Here is a 19575-nt window from a genome sequence, read left to right as displayed (position 1 = left end):
TTGTTGACTAACAAGGTCTAGACGTATATAAGGAGGTCCATATAAGACGCGTAATGCCCATTGACACCACTTGCATTTGTCTTCTGCCATCAATATTTGCTCCACTCACCACCTTACTTGCCGCGCACCCTCATTGCGCGGCCTTTCCCCCCCCTTCCTCGTTCCTCAGACCGTCGCCGAGCTGGACCCATGCTCATCCCTAGCGGGCGACCCCCACCACCCTTCTCCGCTCTCCCAGCCCCTGCACCCTCCCCCCCTGCTGTCCCGTGCCCTTCCCCCGCCCGTTCTCACCTATAACCACTACCATGTAGCTCCCCCCAGTCCACCCCTACCCCCCCCCCTCACACTCTGTCGACGCCGCACCTCTTCTCCTGCCAATATTCCCCCCCTCACACCAGCATAGGACCGGCCTTTGTAGTGTGTTGGGGTATACCAGCGTGGGGCACTATACACTTCTTGAGAACTGTGTTCTGCTGTACAGCGCATAGACGCACATAGTGCCCCACCACAGGTACCAACAACCTGGAAAACAAGCATTTGCAATGCAATAGGTGTCGCATTATTAAAGTTTGAGGTATTGGCATTGCTAAATAATGCAACACCAATAGCTTTTGTTGCAGTTGGTGTTGCAATATTTAGCAATGTCAATAGCTCAAACTTAATTAACCCGAGACCTATTGCATTGCAAATGCTTGTTCACTTAGTCACAGTATCTATTTTTCACATACTCGCAGCATCCATACCTTCAACCAGTTGCATCATCAATAATTTCATAGTGCTAGCATCCATATATTCACTTACAGCTTTCAAACTACCACAGGCATAATATTTGTAATTTCACACAGCATCTTCATCCACAATTTCACACAATCCCTGCATTCATAATTTCACAGTCCCAGCAGCTATTATTTCACATGATCCCACCATTCACCGTCCCAGCATTCATAATTTCACACAATCACAGTATCCATAATTGCACTCAGTCCTAGCAGCAATAACTTCATAATGTCCATAATTTCACACAAAAAGCATTCATAATTTATTATGAACTCGTACACAAGCTGTCACCCTGGCACCTTACTGCTCAGATGCCAGGAAACTCATCTGTGGAGCACCTCAAGGTTCATTCCTCAGCCCCACCCTTTACAATGTATACATGACCCCTTGGCCAACGTCATCCACACACAAGACATCAACATCCTGTCCTAAACTGACGATACTCTACCCATACTCTCCCCCTCAGGCAAGTCCCTCAAAACACCGCCTGCATGACTGAAGTTGCTAACTGGGGTGGCGTGGTGAGCAAAATAACGATGGATTAAACCCAGATCTGTGACTGGGGGTGAATGTTTTGCCATTGAGCAACATTCCATCCATCATTTTGTGTGTTTTTGCTGTTCGTCCTATGTGGGAAGGGTATGCCCAGACGTGGGTCCCGTGCTCACTACGCCACTGGAGTCAAGCTATCCTGGCTGATGACGGCTGATAGCCAGAAACCGACCCTAGGATGCTTGATTCCGGTCCAGGGAAGACATGGCTTGGCAGTTCGTGCTGGACTGTTCACATGAGGCACAGGGTCAAGACTGATTTGCATATGGCCATGTTTGAACTGGGGTGGTGTGGTGAGCAAAATAACGATGGATTAAACCCAGATCTGTGACTGGGGGTGAATGTTTTGCCACTGTGCAACACTCAGTCCATCATCTTGTGCAAGAGCACCTCGCCATGGTATTCTGACTGATAGCCGGCCAACCTCAGACCCACACGCATGCCAGGAACCTCAGGGTCATCACGGAAAGCACCCTAGACATGACCACACAAGTCAACATTGTCACTGCATCTTGCTACCACATGCTGAAGGTGCTTTGAAAGATTTTTAAATGGCTCCCAAGCAACACCAGAAAAAACATCACTCAAGTCCTCATCATCAGCAAACTGGACAATGGGATCACCCTCATGCAAACTGGGCAATTGAAACACCGGCATCCCCAAACAACTCACCACAAGACTACAAACTATCCAGAACTCTGCAGCCAGGCTCATCCTCAACCTCCCATGCAAACCCCTTATCACACCGCACCTCATGGAACTCCACTGGCTCTTTGTACACAAGCGAATTCAGTTCAAACTCCTCACTCATATGTTCAAGGCACTACAGAAACTAGGCCCCACCTACCTGAACAGCCACATATCCTTTCGCCAACCACTCAGAACTCCTATAAGCACACATACACAAAACTAGATTCAGAGGGCAGGCGTTCTCCTTCATGGCTACTAAAGCATGGAACTAACTAACTGCACATCAGAGTGTCCCCCTCTCTCCTGGAATTGCTTAAGAAGCTGAAGACCTGGCTATTCAACTAACCACCCGGCCCCTAGGCAAGGCTAGACGCACACACCTGCTCACCGCCACGATACCCTCATGGGTGACAGTGCGCATTAAACATAAGATAAGATTACATACGAGAACATAAGATAAGTTAACATAAGGTAAAATACATATGGTAATGAAGATGCAGCATTCATAATTTTGATAGTTCCAGCATACATTATTTTACATTGTCCTCTCATTCGTAATTTGCTGAGGGGCTGTGATTAACACGGAATGCATTGGCATCGTAATGTTTGAATAATTTCTAGACTTATAAGTGCCGTGTGGTTCTAATTCTACATGGGGTTTTGAGCAATATGCAGTATGAGTGATGGAATGTTTTGAATCTGTGCAAGTTGAGCATATGAGACAGTATAGCTGATTCTACAGTAGATAGAAGGAATTTGAGTCTGCATGTTACACATTTCATTCAAGTGAATACAAGCCCATTATTACAAAGCGCTGAAAACTGGGGCCTGGTGACTCACAGGGTCCCTACGGGGTTTACATGTGCTTCTGCTGAAAAGGATTCAGGATTCCCAATTAATAAGTGGCTAGGAGCTATTTTGTCTATGTGGTCCTTTTATTTCGTCTACATGCCATAAACAGACAAAGATTAGCATGGTACGGTGCTTTTCAAGGTGGGTGAAATTGTGTAATTTATTTCACTACATTTCAAGATAAGTGTGTAAAGTTACACAGATAGCATGAAATGTGGTTTACTGGTATCATGTATAGCTCTTGTATATGAGAACATACCAGCAAGAGACTGCACAGCTCTTGTATAAGACAACATAACGGTGAGACCGCATAGCTCTTGTATAGGACAACTACGAGCAAGAGACCGCATAGCTCTTGTCTATGAGGAGTTACCAGCAAGAGAATGCACGTCTCTTGTATGCAAGAACATACCAGCAAGAGACCGCACAGCTCTTATATATTGTATTTGCATTTGTACAGCGCTTACTACCCCTGATGAGGCGTCAAAGCGCTTTTTCAGCGAGTAGCACACTACTCCGGCACCCATAGAGGATTAGTGTTGAATTAGTATAGTGAAACATGCAAGAAAATGTAAAGTGGTGGATATGTTAGTTAGTTATTTGGATTCGGAAGGATAGCACAAGGATAGAAGTGGAAAAAAGGTTTGTATTTATATAGCGCTCCCTCCCCCTGATGGGGTGTTGAAACACTTTTTTTGACAGGTAGAACGCTACTCCGGAAACCCCTCCAACAATCATACCAACAAGAAAGCCAGCTGGTTCACTGAAGACCTCCGGGCCTCCAAGCAAACCTGCCGAAAGCTGGAGAAGATATGGCTCCGTGAACGAACACCGGACAGCCACGCCGCCCACAAGAATGCCACCCGCAGACACCATCACCTCATCAGATCCGCCAAAAGGGCCTCCTTCAAAGACCGCCTAGACAACAACGCGCACAACAGCAAAGAGCTCTTCAACATCGTGAAGGAACTCTCCAACCCCAGCTCCAACACCAACGACGTCCCACCCTCGCAAGACCTGTGCGACTCGCTGGCCACCTTCTTCCACCGCAAGATCACAGACAACCATGACAGTTTTAACGCCACGACCGCCCCGACAACCACTGAGACCTCCGCACCAACCGCCTGCTCTACTGGACCAACATCAACGACGATGACACCATCAAGATCATGAACACCATCCACTCCGGATCTCCGTCAGATCCATGCCCACACCACATCTTCAACAAAGCCAGCACATCCATCGCACCCCATCTCCGGAAAGTCATAAACACCTCCTACAAGACAGCAACCTTCCCGGAGAGCCGGAAGCACGCCGAGATCAACGCCTTACTCAAGAAACCCAAGGCGGACCCCAAGGACCTCAAGAACTTCCGGCCCATCTCCCTGCTCCCATTCCTGGCAAAGGTCATCGAGAAGACAGTCAACGAACAACTGACCCGCTACCTCGAGGAGAACAACATCCTGGACCCTTCCCAGTCCGGGTTCCGCAGCAACCACAGCACCGAGACTGCCCTCATCGCCGCCACCGATGACATCTAGTCCCTGCTGGACAACGGAGAAACGGCGGCCCTCATCCTCCTGGACCGGTCAGCCGCCTTTTTACACGGTCTGTCACCACACACTACGAACACGCCTCCACAATGCTGGGATCCAAGAGAAGGCCCTGGACTGGACCACCTCCTTCCTCTCCGGCAGAACACAGAGCGTCCGCCTTCCCCTCTTCCGATCCGAAGCCACCGAAATCATCTGCGACGTACCCCAGGGCTCATCCCTAAGCCCAACCCTGTTTAACATCTACATGGCACCGCTCGCCCACCTCGCCCGTCGGCACGACCTCAACATCCTCTCCTATGCCGATGACACCCAGCTGATACTCTCCCTCACCAAGGACCCCCACATCGCCAAAACCAACCTTCACGAAGGAATGAAGGCCGTTGCTGAATGGATGAGGAACAGCCGACTGATGCTGAACTCGGACAAGACGGAGGTCCTCATCCTCGGATCCAACCCTTCGGCCTGTGACGACTCCTGGTGGCCGAACGCACAGGGAACCGCTCCAACACCCACTGACCACGCACGCAACCTAGGGGTCATCCTCGACTCCACCCTCTCCATGACTAAACAGGTCAACGTCGTCTCCTCCTCCTACTTCAACACCCTCCGCATGCTCCGTAGGATCTACAAGTGGATACCCACTGAAACTAGAAGAACAGTCAGTCACCCAGGCCCTTGTCAGCAGCAGGTTGGACTATGGAAACGCCCTCTACGCAGGAGCCTCGGCCAAACTCCTGAGACGACTCCAGCGCATCCAGAACGCCTCTGCACGCCTGATCCTCGACATCCCTCGCCACAGCCACATCACACCGCACCGTAGAGACCTGCTCTGGCTCCCGGTCAATAAGAGGATAACCTTCAAGCTCCTCACCCACTAACAGAAGGCACTCCACAACACCAGACCAACGTACCTCAACAGACGACTCAGCTTCTACACCCCCACTTGCCAGCTCCGCTCCACCGACCTCGCCAGAGTCCCCCGCTTCCGAAGAGCGACCTCAGACGGCAGATCGTTCTCCCACCTCGCCGCCAAGACCTGGAACACCCACCCCATCCACCTACGGCAGACCCAAGACCTGCTGACCTTCAGAAAACTCCCCAAGACCTGGCTTTTCGAGCAGTAGCAGCACCCCCCACCCCAGCGCTTTGAGACCCTCACAGGTGAGTAGTGCGCTTTACAAATGATATGATTGATTTATTGATTGATTGATTGATAAAGGATTAGTGGTGAATTGGTATGGTGAAATATGAAAGTAATTTGAGTGGTGATGGGGTGTTCTGGCGAGTAGCAGGCTACTCCAGAATTCATAAAGGATTAGTGTTGAAAATTAGTATAGTGAAATATGAAGTAATTTGAGTGGTGGATATGTTAGTCAGTTATTTGGATTGAGAAGGGTTGGGTAGGGGTAAAAAAGGTTTGTATTTATATAGCGCTTGTAACCATGATGAAGTGTTGAAACGCTTTGTTGGTGAGTAGCATGCTCTTCTAGAACCCATAAAGGATTAGTGGTGAATTAGTATAGTGGAATATGGAATTAGAGAAGTGAACATGTTAGTCTGTTATTTTGATTAAAAAGGATAGTTGGGGGGATAGAAGAGTGAAGGATTTCTTTTTTTAGGCCATAGCAGTGGGAGAAGACTTTTGGATGAGTACAAGGGGTTTTGGAGAGGAAGAGTCAGAGGGAAGAGTTTAGAAAGGTTTGTTTTGGGTGATCAGTATAGTAAAAGAGGTGTCAGATGATGCAAGGAGGGGTAGAGTAGGAGAGAGTCAAGAAAGGGTTTATTGAGACAAGTATAGGCTGAGAAATAGGGTAGTGCATTGGATATGCTAAATTAAAAGTGATAAATATATAGATCCATACGTACATTGAAAGTACATAGATGCATAAAGGGGGTAAGTATATGCAGATTAAAGATATTGATAGAGGTACAGGATGAGAAACAGTGTAGTGCATTGGATGTGCTTTTTCAGGAGACCAGTAACAGGCACACAGATCCAAGAACATGGAGGTACGTGGATGCAATATGGAAGCAGGTACATGTAGACCAAAGATGATTTTTTTTAAACAACATATTCACATGTTTATACAAAGCAATACACAAAGATAGGTACATATCTATGGTGATATGGTGGGTATTAATGAATGGGAAAATGGGCCGCATTTCTGGCCCTGACCAGTCTTGAACAGGCTCAAACAGGCACTCACCCTTGTCCTCTCCACCCTTAGCCTCGACGCCCGGGCTGAGACAAAATGATAAAATGTTGGTGAGAAGGAGATTCCAACTTTCGTTTTTGGTACTACGACCTCCACATTACAGTGTGTACGTGAACATGCCAGTAAGAGACCGCACAGCTCTTGTATACGAGGCCATACCAGCAAGAGACTGCATAGCTCTTGTATACTAGAACATACCAGCAAGACGCACAGCTCTTGAATACAAGAACATACCAGTAAGATACCACACAGCTCTTGAATACGAGAACATATCAGCGAGACAGTGCATAGCTCTTGTATATCGGAAAAGACCAGCAAGTGACTGCACAGCTCTTGTATGTGATAACATACCAGCAAGTGACTGCACAGCTCTTGTATGTGAGAACATACCAGCAAGAGACCACACAGCTCTTGTATGTCAGAGCATACCAGCAAGAGACTGCTTTGAGCAGATGTTGGTCGCTCATTGTTTTGCTGTTCCTGGGAAACATTTTCTACTCAAAATAATTACTAGAAGCAAAAAGAACACCAAATTGCCTACTGTAAAATTTCACCAGGGCCTAAAAGGGAATCTGGCAACTGTTCACAAAACAAATACTTTTAGCAATTATTACAGTTAGGCTGAGAATATGGAATAATTATAAAGTCAGGACATTTTGAAGCCGGTCTAGGATGTATGACATAGGGCATTGGAGGAAGTACACACTACAGCTGTCCATGCTACACCTCTTTAAAGTTGAAGATTGTGGAAAACATATTATTTAAAATGCCTTCAGAGGGTTAATTTAATCAAAATAAACCTGTATTGTGTAAAGTGTTTCTATAGTAACACTTTACAGGACATGGAACTATGGAGATTGAAGCCCAATTTAAAGTTTGAATGACAGAAAATTCTTTCACTTCTTGGGGAAGTGGCACTTCTGAGAACATCCACGGTTGGATTTTTCTATGGATTTAGCACATCACCCAAAAATCTTTCCATCTTTAAAAATTAAAGGTTATCGGGCATAACGATGAGCTCTGCTGAGCAGAATCCCAGAGTGGGATTCCTCTATGCACTATTACGAGTTCCTTATTTACTGGGAGTAGGAACACCGGGCCAGATTTTACTGTCTGGGAAAAGAGGCTGGTAAAATTGCTTGGAGAAAGCAGTGCATTGCAGGCTAGATCATGTAATGCTCCCCTTGCAAGGAAACACTTGTCCTTACCTTCCCTGCCCAGGGCCGGCTCTAGGCTCACGGAGGCCCTGAGCAGGGAGTGTAGGTAGGGGGCCCGAGGCCGCCAAATACCTGCCAGGGGCCGCCACGCAAATATGTATCTAAGGATATATATTGGCGTGGCGGCCCCTGGGGTTTGGCGGCCCTGTGCAGGTACACACAGCTTGCACATGCCTTAGGCCGGCCCTGCCCACCAAGCATCCACTCCCCCATGTAATGCGAGCCACCTGCTCAAAGAAAGTGGTATATTGAGTTAAACCCACGAACTAAGATGCTATGAGGTAGTTCTCTAGAATGCCATTAACATAATGGGCCTGCTACACAGGGCGGAATCTCCGCAATGCAGTGAGAATTCTCATTTAGTAGATTTTCCCCTGAGAGTAGAGGCCCCCCCCGACTGCTGGACCTCTGACACAGGTGCGGAGGGAGGGCCTTTGTGAATGATGCCCAATGTGTTTGCCTCCATATAAACAAACACATGCACTGTATATCATGCTTTTTCATTTTAATAACAAAAAGATGTTAAAAAATGTATTCAACCCCACAGAATTGAGAATTCTCTTCAATGTACCAGCTGGTACATTTGGGTCCAAGTAGTTATTTCCCATTCCACGATGTTTACCTCGTTACAGGAGTAAATTAAGTGTAGGTAACCTTCAAAAAAGGTAATTCTGGTCATGGGGATTCAGTTCACATTATTACTTCTAGCTCACAATTGGTGCACTGAGCAAAAGACACACAAATGATGGACAGGATGCGGAACAAATGAAACATTCACCCCAGTCAGGGAGACCTGGGTTGAATCAATTGTTCCTTTGCTCACTATGCCACCCCAGTTTGGACACAACCATATGCAAATCTGTCTTAACACTACTCCTCATGGGAACAGTCCAGCCGGAACTGCCAAGCCAGGCCTTCCCTGGACCAGAAACAAGCATCATGGGACCAGTTAGGTATCACACCTCATCCGCCAGGCTGGCTTGAATCCATTGGTACAGTGAACACAGAACCCACATCTGGGATGCCCGGCGCACTTAAGGCGAGAAAGCTAAAGACACACAAAGGATGGACGGAATGCGAAACAACTCAAACATTCGTCTCCAGTCAAGAGACTTGGGTTAAATCTATTGTTCTTTTTCTCACCTTGCCACCACAATTTAGACCCTGCCATATGAAAATCAGTTGGGAACAGTCCAGTCTAAATTGCCAAGCCAGGTTCTCCCCGGAGCAGAAACAAGCATCCTGGAACCGGGTTTTGTGGTTTCACTCCTCATCAGCCAGGCTAGCTGGCAGTTCGGGCTGGACTGTTCCCATGGGGAGCAGGGTCAAGACTGATATGCATATGGCTGGGTCTAAACAGGAATGGCTTGGCGTGCAAAAAGAAACAATGGATTTAACCCAAATCTGTGACTGGGGTGAATGTTAGATTTGTTCAGCATTCCATCCATCATCTGTTCTTTTTGCATCTGTGCCCTGAGCAGCACCACAGTCAAATAAACACTGATCTTTAAAAGCGCAGACTGTTTGGAAACCTAATGGCTAGTTGTGCTCAGGACCAGCAGACGGGCTGTTCCGAGTGCGCATTTTGTAACAGTACACCGTGAGTCACACTGTGCCACTTGGGAGTAAACAGCGACTATTATACATAAACAATCATTAGACAAGAGACAGCCTTGACAGCCGGCACAGCTGCTGCACGCCCTGTACCTTCAGCAGGAGAAACAAACGTGTCTCAATGCCTGCGTCACGATTACCACATACCTTCTACTACAAGAAAAAAAAAACATTTACATTGAAAAAATACATGACTAGGCTGACATGCTATGTGAAGTATTTATAACTTAATTGGTGCACTCAGTTTGATGTGCACACGCCTAAAAGGGCGGCACGGAGTCGCCAATGTGTCAGGGCTATTTTCAGCCATCATGGTTCCATCTCTAGTCGAAATAAATAAAATAAAATAAATAAAAAGTTTCCTCAACAATGTCCCATCGCTTCCCCCTCCCTGCAGCCTTTTGCATCCCTCGCAGCTGTATCCACAGACCTCCCCACGTCAGAGAGCACGCCCCGCCACAGCCTACCTCCGGTTCCTCGCCGCACATTCTCCTAGCCCCGGGGGCCTCAAGAGTAGCTAAAGGACGGGCGGGGGAGGAGAGGCAGAGGGGGGCTCTGGACGGACACGACCCCCTTCCTCGGCCAGCATGGCGTTCCATCCGCGTTTCCCGGCAGCGTGCTGGCCAGTGTCGCTGCTGCACTTGTTTCTTCGCCTAGTAAATAAGACACAAACTTCCAAGCTCCCTGGGGCGGGCGGCGCTAGGCCCCGCCCCAGCCGCTGTTTACAGCACACGGGCTGAGAGGCGGGAGGCTGCTCTCTGACTGGACAGCGCGGCGAGCCCCCCCCTCAAGACACCGCTGCACCCCGGGGGCCCGCTCCGGCCAGCTTCAAGGGCCCTTCAGAAAGTACGCTGCGACATACCGGCCCTTGCAATCTCCGAGAAGAATGCGAGGTCACGGGGAAGTTCAACAAGCAGAGGAATTTTGTTGGAAAAAAGGGGGGTAAACAAGCAAGAGTGTATCTGGGTGCAGATTACAGGCGGCGCGAGCGTCCGCAGCCCGCGCGCACAATGGAGGCTCTGTGTGCGCGTGAAGGGGCGGCGGGAAAACAATGACAGATGCCTCCGCTGGGGAAACCACAGGGCCAACCCTGGGGCCAGGTGACGGCGCCAGGGGAATGCAAGGCCGTGCAACAGGTTCCTGTGAACACGCATCGCCTCCCGGCGTCCACTTCCTCGTTCCACTCATTGCTTCGGCTTCCATTGTTGTTATTTGAAATGGATGCAAGGACCGGAAGAGCCGGCTCAGAGTGATCTAATTACTGGGAAGTAACGTTTTGCACCTCAAAGTATGGCCCGCGTTTGGTAAAAAAAAAAATTGTGCAAGAGGGCCAGTCCTGGAAATCTATTTCGTGGTTGTTGTCTTTGTTACTTTCGTGTTTGCTAGAATTGTTTTCTGAGACGTAGCTGGGATAAACAGATATCTGCTACTAAAAGTAATTAAACTTGCACCATCCTTTCCTAGATGCGAAGTTCAAAAGTTAATAATTAACAGTAAAAATTCTTCTTAAAATTCAAATTTGAATCACAATATAGGTTTCTGGAATTACACTTTTTTAAGCAGTCGCTGTTTCAAACAGTTGCAGAAATGCAGTGATTATTTTAATCCGCACTTTCCTTATGACAGGTGCAAGTGCATTTTAAGCACAAGGGCACTTTGCAGAGGATCCCGCGGCCTATCAAGTTGTCCCTCTGAGAGGGGTTAAGAAGTGTACGTGAGAAAAAAAACCAATGACTACCAGAAAACTTAAAGGGAGGCACAAAATGCCAGAAACGGATCAAACATAGCAAACACACATTGTTTCAGTTCAAAGCGCTGCAAACTTCACAAAATGAGAACACACCCCATTGGCGAAACACATACTTCTCCCAGAACCACACAACAGTAACTGGCCAACAAAAACACAGAGACAAGATACAAGTTCCACTGGCAACAACAAAGAGGTGCAAAAAAATGCTACATAATGCTTACCAGGAGCTACATTATAACAGAATACGTCGAACTCCAAACACAGGCAGTTTATGACCGAATAAAGTGCACAGGATCTTGTACTAGAGATGGAAACAGGATGTCACAGACACGCATGGTAAGCAGAACCACATCTGATCTGTTAATGTGATGTGGAAAACGAGATGACTTCCTCTTGTGCTGGCACAGACATGAGTAAAAACACAACGGCTGCTCTGAGGAACTTGCCCCCAGGCGCACTGACTTCACATGACTTAAGGATGACCACAAGATCTGATTGAGGAGTCCAAGGGCTGACAGGAACAGACAGGAGAATACCTAATAATAACTTTTTTTTAATCAGCTGCTTTGGTGTTCTTGGTATTTGGCATGTGCATAGCGCACAATGTGGCACAAGTATGGAATGGCTGCGTTCAATAGTTCGGAGGTGATTTTCCAAGCGGTTGTGTGAATCTGTTGGTGTAACTGTGCAGTCAGGACTGCTGGATTTTCCCACGTGTGTCCCTTGCTCTCCATGCTACTGGATTCAAGCTAGCCTGGCTGATGAGGGGTGATGCCCTGAAACTGATCCCAGGATGCTTGTTTCCGGTCCATGGAGGACTTGACCAGGCACTCCATCCTGGACTGTTCCCATGGGGAACAGGGTCACGACTGATTTGCATATGGATGGATCCAAACTGGAATGGTATGGGGAGCAAAAAAACGATGGATTTAGGCCCAGATCTCTGTACTTGGGTGAAGGTTTGACATTGTGCAGCATTCTGGCCATTAATTGTTCTTTTTTGGACTTTCCCATCCAGGCATTGCCAATACCAGGTGTTTCTACGAGCCAACTTGAGACTACACCTTTTGCTAACCTTAAAAACCTGGAATGCTGAGGCGTACTTGCCAGGCAACAACCTCTGACCTTTATCGAAGCAGATATCAGCAGCAAGGGTTTTAGTCACTGAGTCAACTTGCCTGTTTGTTAACTTGTGATGCCATCAAAGACACACAAGCTATTGTGAAAGGAGTCGGCAAGAGCTGTTGGTAACACCTGCAAACCCATACCCACAATACACAGAAATATCTTTTGGCAAAAAATTCTGAGGCATGACTAATGATGCATTATAATGTTGATGTTAGACTAATGCCAAGTGCAGAGGGCAACTTCCACCAACACCACGACAGTGCCAAAAGGCCAACTCACTGGTGAATGCAGCACTATACAAAAATCGCACAACAAAGAAAGCTGTGCTAAAACCTCATTACGTTTTATTGCTTTGGGTGCTATCAAAGGTAATTTGAGAGGAAACAGCAGACAATCAGTAATGCCCATAGATAACACCATGAGCCTCTGCAGCAACAGATTCTTTAATCTCACTGAAAAAGAGGTTTGATGTCTCGTCAGGGGTAGTAATCGCTATATAAATGCAATTACAATACAATACAATCTCCTTCTTCAAACACATGATCTTGAAGGAAGGTAGTAAAACTGCCCAACGAAATCAAAAGCCCCAAAAGTGGGCCAAACCATGACCAACAGCATTCCTTATGGATGACCTTGCAACACTGGCCCCGGAAATCACAAACTTTCCCAATACAGCTCCCATAAACGAAGCAATCCGCACATGCTTGAAACAAGGTATAAAATCCCCAAACCAATCCTGGTTTGACACTGACAGACTGATCTTGACCCACCTTCAACATAAAATGTATTCGAGAGTGAAGTGAAAACAAGTATGGTTATATGTGGACCAACATAACCTCTCCTACAGCTGCAATCAGGCTTAAGACCCCTCCCCACCCCCTCCCTTGAGAGGGACTTAACTCAACAGTAAATGTACAGCTGCATCGTATCCCAGTCCTACTTGGGATGAAGAACACAAAACTGGCCTACTTCTCTTCCGCCTGTCCGCACACCCCAGTGTTCGTCTCAGAGACAGTGTGGAATAGAGTCGATCATCCTTCAAGAAGCACAATCATAAAACCACGACAAGGTGCTCTGAAGCCAAAATTCACAGAGTCCCAAACTATTGCATGAGGGAACAGCGGTCTGACGCTGCTGACCCAGCTCATCGAACACCGCCAGCTGTAGTTTCAGATGGTCGCAGATGATACACAAATGCTTAGCGCAGAAATGGTGGTTGGTTAAGTAGGCCTACCTTAGCAACTCCTTCAATCCCTCCAAATCATCTGGAAGACGACCTGCACCACCATCTCAGCTGCAAGTCCCCAGAACTGCACAACGTCCGGAAAATGTGCAGTTTGGCAATGCCGCTGCTGCACTGAGTTTTATGGCCGTACAAGGATAAAAAAATAACGCAATACCTTGGAGTACAAAAATCTGTGTTTCATAAACATTCCTAGCTGACAACAGGACTTGAAAATACTCCATTTCCAGCTATTCCAACAAGTTAACATTTAAACCCACTTAAGGGAAAAAGTACAGACATTTCTCCAACAAAAATAGCACATGTGGCCAAAATCCAAATAAATAAACATGGTTGGATTATTTTCTGTTTTTCTTCTTAACAGCCCATCTAGAAGCACAAAGCGTAAATCAGACTCACGTAAAGACCTACTCCACGTAGAGACTCAACAGGACCCACAATACAACAGACTTCACAAAATGAACGAACACAGAAGTTAGCTGGTACACAGACACCCCGAGAAGCATAACAAATAAGTTGCAAACTATCTGATATACCAGGACCAACACACCAAGCAGCAGCAACAAATGTACGAGTTTTCAAACGTAAAACAAAGCCACTTCACTTAAAGAAGTGTAGCTGGCAAAAACAACTGTAATGAACTATTTTGGTCATTTACCCGCTTATCTTCAAGCTACAGAGCTGTGAAACTTTAGTAATGACTTGATATATGATACAAGGAAGAAGTGCTAAGATAGAAACACACAGTAAGTGCACTAGACCTCCAGTGCCTCTACCGAAAGTAAACCCTCTTCTAAAAAGACCCCAATTGTACTTCACACTCCAAAAGACTTATAACATGTCACACACCATTGATTTATCAAAACCTGGATCCTTCCACCACATCGATGGCAGTGCATAATTTGAGCCGGTGGTTTCCGGTGCTCGGCACTAGCACTTAATTGTCATCACCAGCGCTTGTGACAGCCTGCCACATGGTGGCGCTGTCTGACTAATTTAGAGATAACCAAAACAGTTAATTATTAATTCAAAGTACATTAAAATTAACTATTACCTGCCACCCAAGCCATTCTTATAAGTTTGGAGGCCTGAAATAGTGCAAATTGTAACCCTTTGAGGAGTGTGATATTTAGTAGTTGTGTTGTTACTATCATTGGCAGTATCACAGGGACAATGTGTGGTGCAAGCTGCAGTGCCCTCCTTATGAGAGCCCTGGCAACTTTTTTGTTACAAATTAAGCACTGATCGATGGCCAAACAGATACTCGAAGAAATATCCGTAATCGTGCCCCCCTTTGTCACAATGTTGATGAACGTATCCAAAGGGCGGAGAAAATGAGTGCTCCTCTTCCCTGCTCTGGTCATCAAATTATTTTTGCTTCCAAAAAAGGACACCAATTATATGGAACGCAATTCTACTACCAACCAGATTCTGCCAAAAAAAAGTATATATAAAAAAAACAAAAAAATCACAGATACCCTGAGTAAACAAAACAAAAAAAAACCAGTTATCGTACAACAAGATCTGTTATCACATCTTTTATTGTCAAACATCACCAAAAAGAGCAGTTTACCTAAAATAGAAGCAGAAACTGAACACTAGTGAAGAACTACTGTCTAACCGGGATAGGGGATAAGAGCTTGACAGACAGAAATGTAACCACCACTACCTATGCAAAGGAAAAGGATAATGCATCAGGCCACTGCTCCCACAGGAACCGCCTTAAAAGCAGTGATTAGTTTGTAAAATATTAAGTGCCAGGGCTCTGACCAGGAGGCCACTGCAGCTTGCACCACCCATCGCCCTAGTAATCACTGCGGAAACAACTACTAACCATCTCTTTCGCATGTAAATGTGCCAGTTCAGATTATTCCAGGTCCCCAAAGCTAAAGGAATGTTTGGGGAGGCAGGTATTAGCACTATTTTAATGCATATTGTATTCCTAAACAACAGTGATTCTGCTCATCTATAAATTAGATGAGCAGCGCCACCATGTGGTAGACTGTTCTAAGTATGGTGTTGACAATTAGGTGCCGAGCACAGGATACCAATCAAGTATTGGTCCTGAGCACCAGAAAGCACCGACTCAAATTAAGCACTGCTTAAAAAGGAAGATGTAACTCTACAAATAACCTAGTTCAGAAGTCAGGTTCACTCACAGTTACAGAGCCTCTAGTAACCAAAGGAAAACTCAATTCAAATGCCTTGGCACAGACCACAGAAAATAATAACTAAAACAAAGTCACATCAAACACCAGAAGACCTGCTCCTTCAGATGATGCAATTAGTTAATCGTCTCCCTGAAAATGAGCATCATAATCCCTCAGCACCTAAATATAAGGCATTTGGAAAAATGAAAGTACACGTTTCAGGACAGCTCTAAACGTAGGACTGGATTGCTTACCCCTCGCAAGTTACATTCTTAGTTATATGGTTAAAGTAACAGAAGGATTGATGGCTACAAAGATATATAACCACATCCTCCAACACCAGCTCCTGGACACCTTAGAATCTTATTTCAGGCCAGGATGTGGGTCCAGTGGGACTATTCTGCAGCTTTTTAAGCGTGATTCTCAAATCAGCAAAGATCATGGCTTTCTTAAGCTGGTTTTATCATTGTGCCAACACATGTCTAAATCTGGCACCTACTGTCAACTGGATCCATTTCCTGAACTACAGAGTGCTAAATTTCAGCCCACTTACCCCAGATAAGCCTACTGCCCCCCTAGAGTTCAGGGGAAAGTTGAACCAGCTACAATAATACAGCTAGTAACACACAGTGTGTCCCAAATCAGACACAGTAAGCGATTACATGAAATTCATTATACACTGGATGCACAAACACTTTAGGCTGTTCTTCTGCACTACACACGCCAATCATGCGATCTTCCAGATGCAAACGATTCACACATTTCTGCAAAATCTATCACTGAAGACTGTAATTTGTAGAAACATCCAGGCTCTGCCAGCAAGCTCCACCACTAACGCATCTATAGGCAGAAGCAACACAATTACATGAAATATCCATTATTAGAGACCTCTATATGCAGAAACCATGCCTCGCCAAGATCCATCATTTTAGACTGTAATTTGCAGAAACGTCCAGTTTCTGCCAGCAAGTTCCATCACTAGAGCCCCTATGTGCAGAAACAGAGAACCAAGCAAGATCATCCATTAGAGACCTCTAGGTGCAAAAATAATGCTGCGTCCATCGGCAACAATCCCTTAATGTGAGTAAACAACCAGCCTCCACTTGTAGTAGTATACTTGTAGTATACTTGTAAAGCGCACAGCTGCCCCAGCAACGGGGCGTCCCGGCGCTGTATAACTCTGGGGAACCCGTCCTGGCTTTCCCTGTGGGATGGTCCCTTGCTGGGAGTCCCCAAGGTGGAGCCAGGCATCCCCGGAATTGGTGGGGCCGTTGTGGAGATTAGGCAAGCTAATGCCCAGAGTTGCCGAGTGGAACCCCTGATTAGAGTAAGCACCGAAGCGAGAATTATCGAGTCCGCTGACCAAGGTCCATGACCCTGCCGCTTCGGGAATTGAACCCTGGTCCCAGGCTGACTTCTGCTCTCAGGCCTGCCGCCTCTAACCAGTGAGCCACACTACTCCACACTACTCCAACTTTAGCATTCCCTAAATCTGAAAATGGCCTCCTTTGAAAAAGACTGATCTTCTAACATTCTGGAATACATACAACTTATATCAGTTTACAATGAGCTACTTATGTTCCATGCTGGGGGCAAAGCTGTAGGCTGTAAGGCACATTGTCTCTGGGAATCACATCAAGTTGTATGAGCAATGGAACTTTAGAGCCGACTTGCAATACCCGTACAATGTACGTCAGAGGGTATTTTATTTCTTATAATACAATCACACCCCTCACCATTTTGTCAAATTGCTCAATTCTTTGGTGTCTTGTTCTTTCATATAAAATACGTATCATAGTTACAGAGAGGACTAAAAGCAGAATCTATTGTGAAATTAAACATCAAAATTCTCTAATTTGTTGCAAAAAGTTATTAGAATCAGTTTAATATAAATCAGATTAAACTAAAATGAAGGGGCTAATCATGTGTTGATAAAATGCAAAGACATTCTATTTTACTTGTAAGTACCTTTAGTGTGCAACAAAAAAAAACAGATCTCATATGTGCTTCATCAATATACCTTTGAGAAATAAAGATCAGAAGAATGAAAATTCAGTTTTCGTTGCTTTATTCACACTGCAGCTGTAATTGTGCTCCATGACCTGCATTTCACCTTGGTAGAAGACTCTGAAAGCAGGCACTGTGATGCCACTTAGCAACTTTGTTAATTCATTACACTAGAACAACAATGGCAATTTGTTATTACTGATGACTAGAGATATCACAAGTAGGTAAATTAAAGACATACTTTTATATAGGGACAGTGACACTAACATATTACATATAAGGCTCCCTGTTTTCTGTTTTTACAGATATTTACAGATAAATACTGACAGAAAAACATTTATTTTCTTGTCTGTATTTATTTTTAAATGTGGTTAGAAACAGAAGTTGGGGGCTTTTTAAGCGATTCTAAATACACTTTGCCACGAGTGCCAGGCCAATAACTGTGTGGATTGATAGGTAAGGGGGTTAAAAAAGAAAGGCATTTTAGTAGAGAGGCGTACACAGCAGTAGATATGCACAAGGCTGATACTGAAATGTGCATAATTTTTATATAAGTACATTGATTTATCTTCTGCAGGTGTTCAGATCACTAAAACCTGGCAGGCATTCAAGCAGGACTGCATATTTATTGGGTAAATGTGAAAATATACTAGTTTCAGCTTTATTTTTTACTCATAACCCTTAATAAATATGGATAAAAGCATCTTAAGTTGCCAAAATTAAATATGGATAAATACAGATGGAAATGTCATGAGAATAAATAACATAAAACGGGGAACCCTAATGATATAATATGTCTGGTGGTCGAATAGTCCAAGGGTAGTGCTCAGATTAATAGTAAGTAAAGAGAGCTTTTAGCGCCCCTTTCATGCCCCCACCACTGCAAGCTCTCCATCACAAAGACCTGTTTGTCACTACCAATGTGACAATAGTATCAAGGGAAATTGCTGCGCTCTTTCCCCAGCGACCCCCCTCCTTTTTGTGTTTTTCACATGATCGCATTTTTCTTTTTTTATGACAGGTTGTCATTGTTGGGGATTTCTACATGCTCTTTTAAGTCAGGTGCTACTGCTCACAAGGTTTTCTCCCCCGTGGTTTGTGAACAGAATTATAAGGGTTTTAACAACATTAGTGGACGATTAAGTAGCTGTGTTGCACAGATGTAAAGCAGCAATTAGGAAGTTTTCTATGTAGTGTAAAAAGTGCTACATACTAACTTGGCAAAACAAGGCGGCTTGTTAGTAATTATCAGAAAAGGTCTCTTTTGAAACAATATTTATAACAGAAACTAATGTATTCCATGTACTGTGGTGCAGTAGATATTAATATACGCTAAAATGAAGTGCTGCTCTTTGTTAAAAATTTAAGAAACAATAACCTATATTTTATATGAGGAATCCATGATTATGTATCTGTGAGGACTTCAATGCTAGACTGAGCATATGATGGCTGCCATATTGGGATTAGTTTTTTGCAGATATGGCCTGCCTGACCCTAAAATGGAGACCCTGAGGCTTTGCAAGATTGCAGCTTCTTCTTGGTCTCGTGAGACTTCATCTACAGGCGCACCTGACACTGTGATGGTGGCATTGGGTATCTCATCGGACTTTGCTGCCTGTCCCCACTCTTGCGTATCTGTTTTTCACGGAACATTGCAGAGGGGCCTCTACTGTACTCAGGAAGACACAAAAGTGATGTGGTTTATGGTTTTTTATGCTCTGGCCTGACAGTGCAGCTGTCTCCAGACAATTATGTGGGAACCACCAAGAGCTGGGTCTTGGCTTTGCCCGTAGATTGGGAGCCAGGAGTACAGCTTTTGATTC

The 19575-nt window shown here is 45.4% G+C and overlaps 1 protein-coding gene across 3 annotated transcripts in view; it reads right to left on the bottom strand.

Annotated features, from left to right (window-relative positions):
* GPR146 (G protein-coupled receptor 146) overlaps positions 1-19575 on the bottom strand; it is a 146465-nt gene that overhangs the window by 11259 nt on the left and 115631 nt on the right. The window contains exon 1 of one of the 3 annotated variants that reach the window (XM_078664927.1): positions 9942-10143. The exons of the other annotated variants lie outside the window; for them this stretch is intronic. The gene's annotated coding sequence lies outside the window, so the exon portion shown is untranslated. Of the gene's footprint in view, positions 1-9941; positions 10144-19575 lie in introns of those variants that run through there. 3 annotated transcript variants of the gene reach the window in all.

The sequence above is a fragment of the Lissotriton helveticus genome, chromosome 10 (assembly GCF_964261635.1).
Source record: "Lissotriton helveticus chromosome 10, aLisHel1.1, whole genome shotgun sequence".
NCBI classification, from domain to species: Eukaryota; Metazoa; Chordata; class Amphibia; order Caudata; family Salamandridae; genus Lissotriton; species Lissotriton helveticus.
This window is presented reverse-complemented; position numbering and strand designations above follow the sequence as displayed.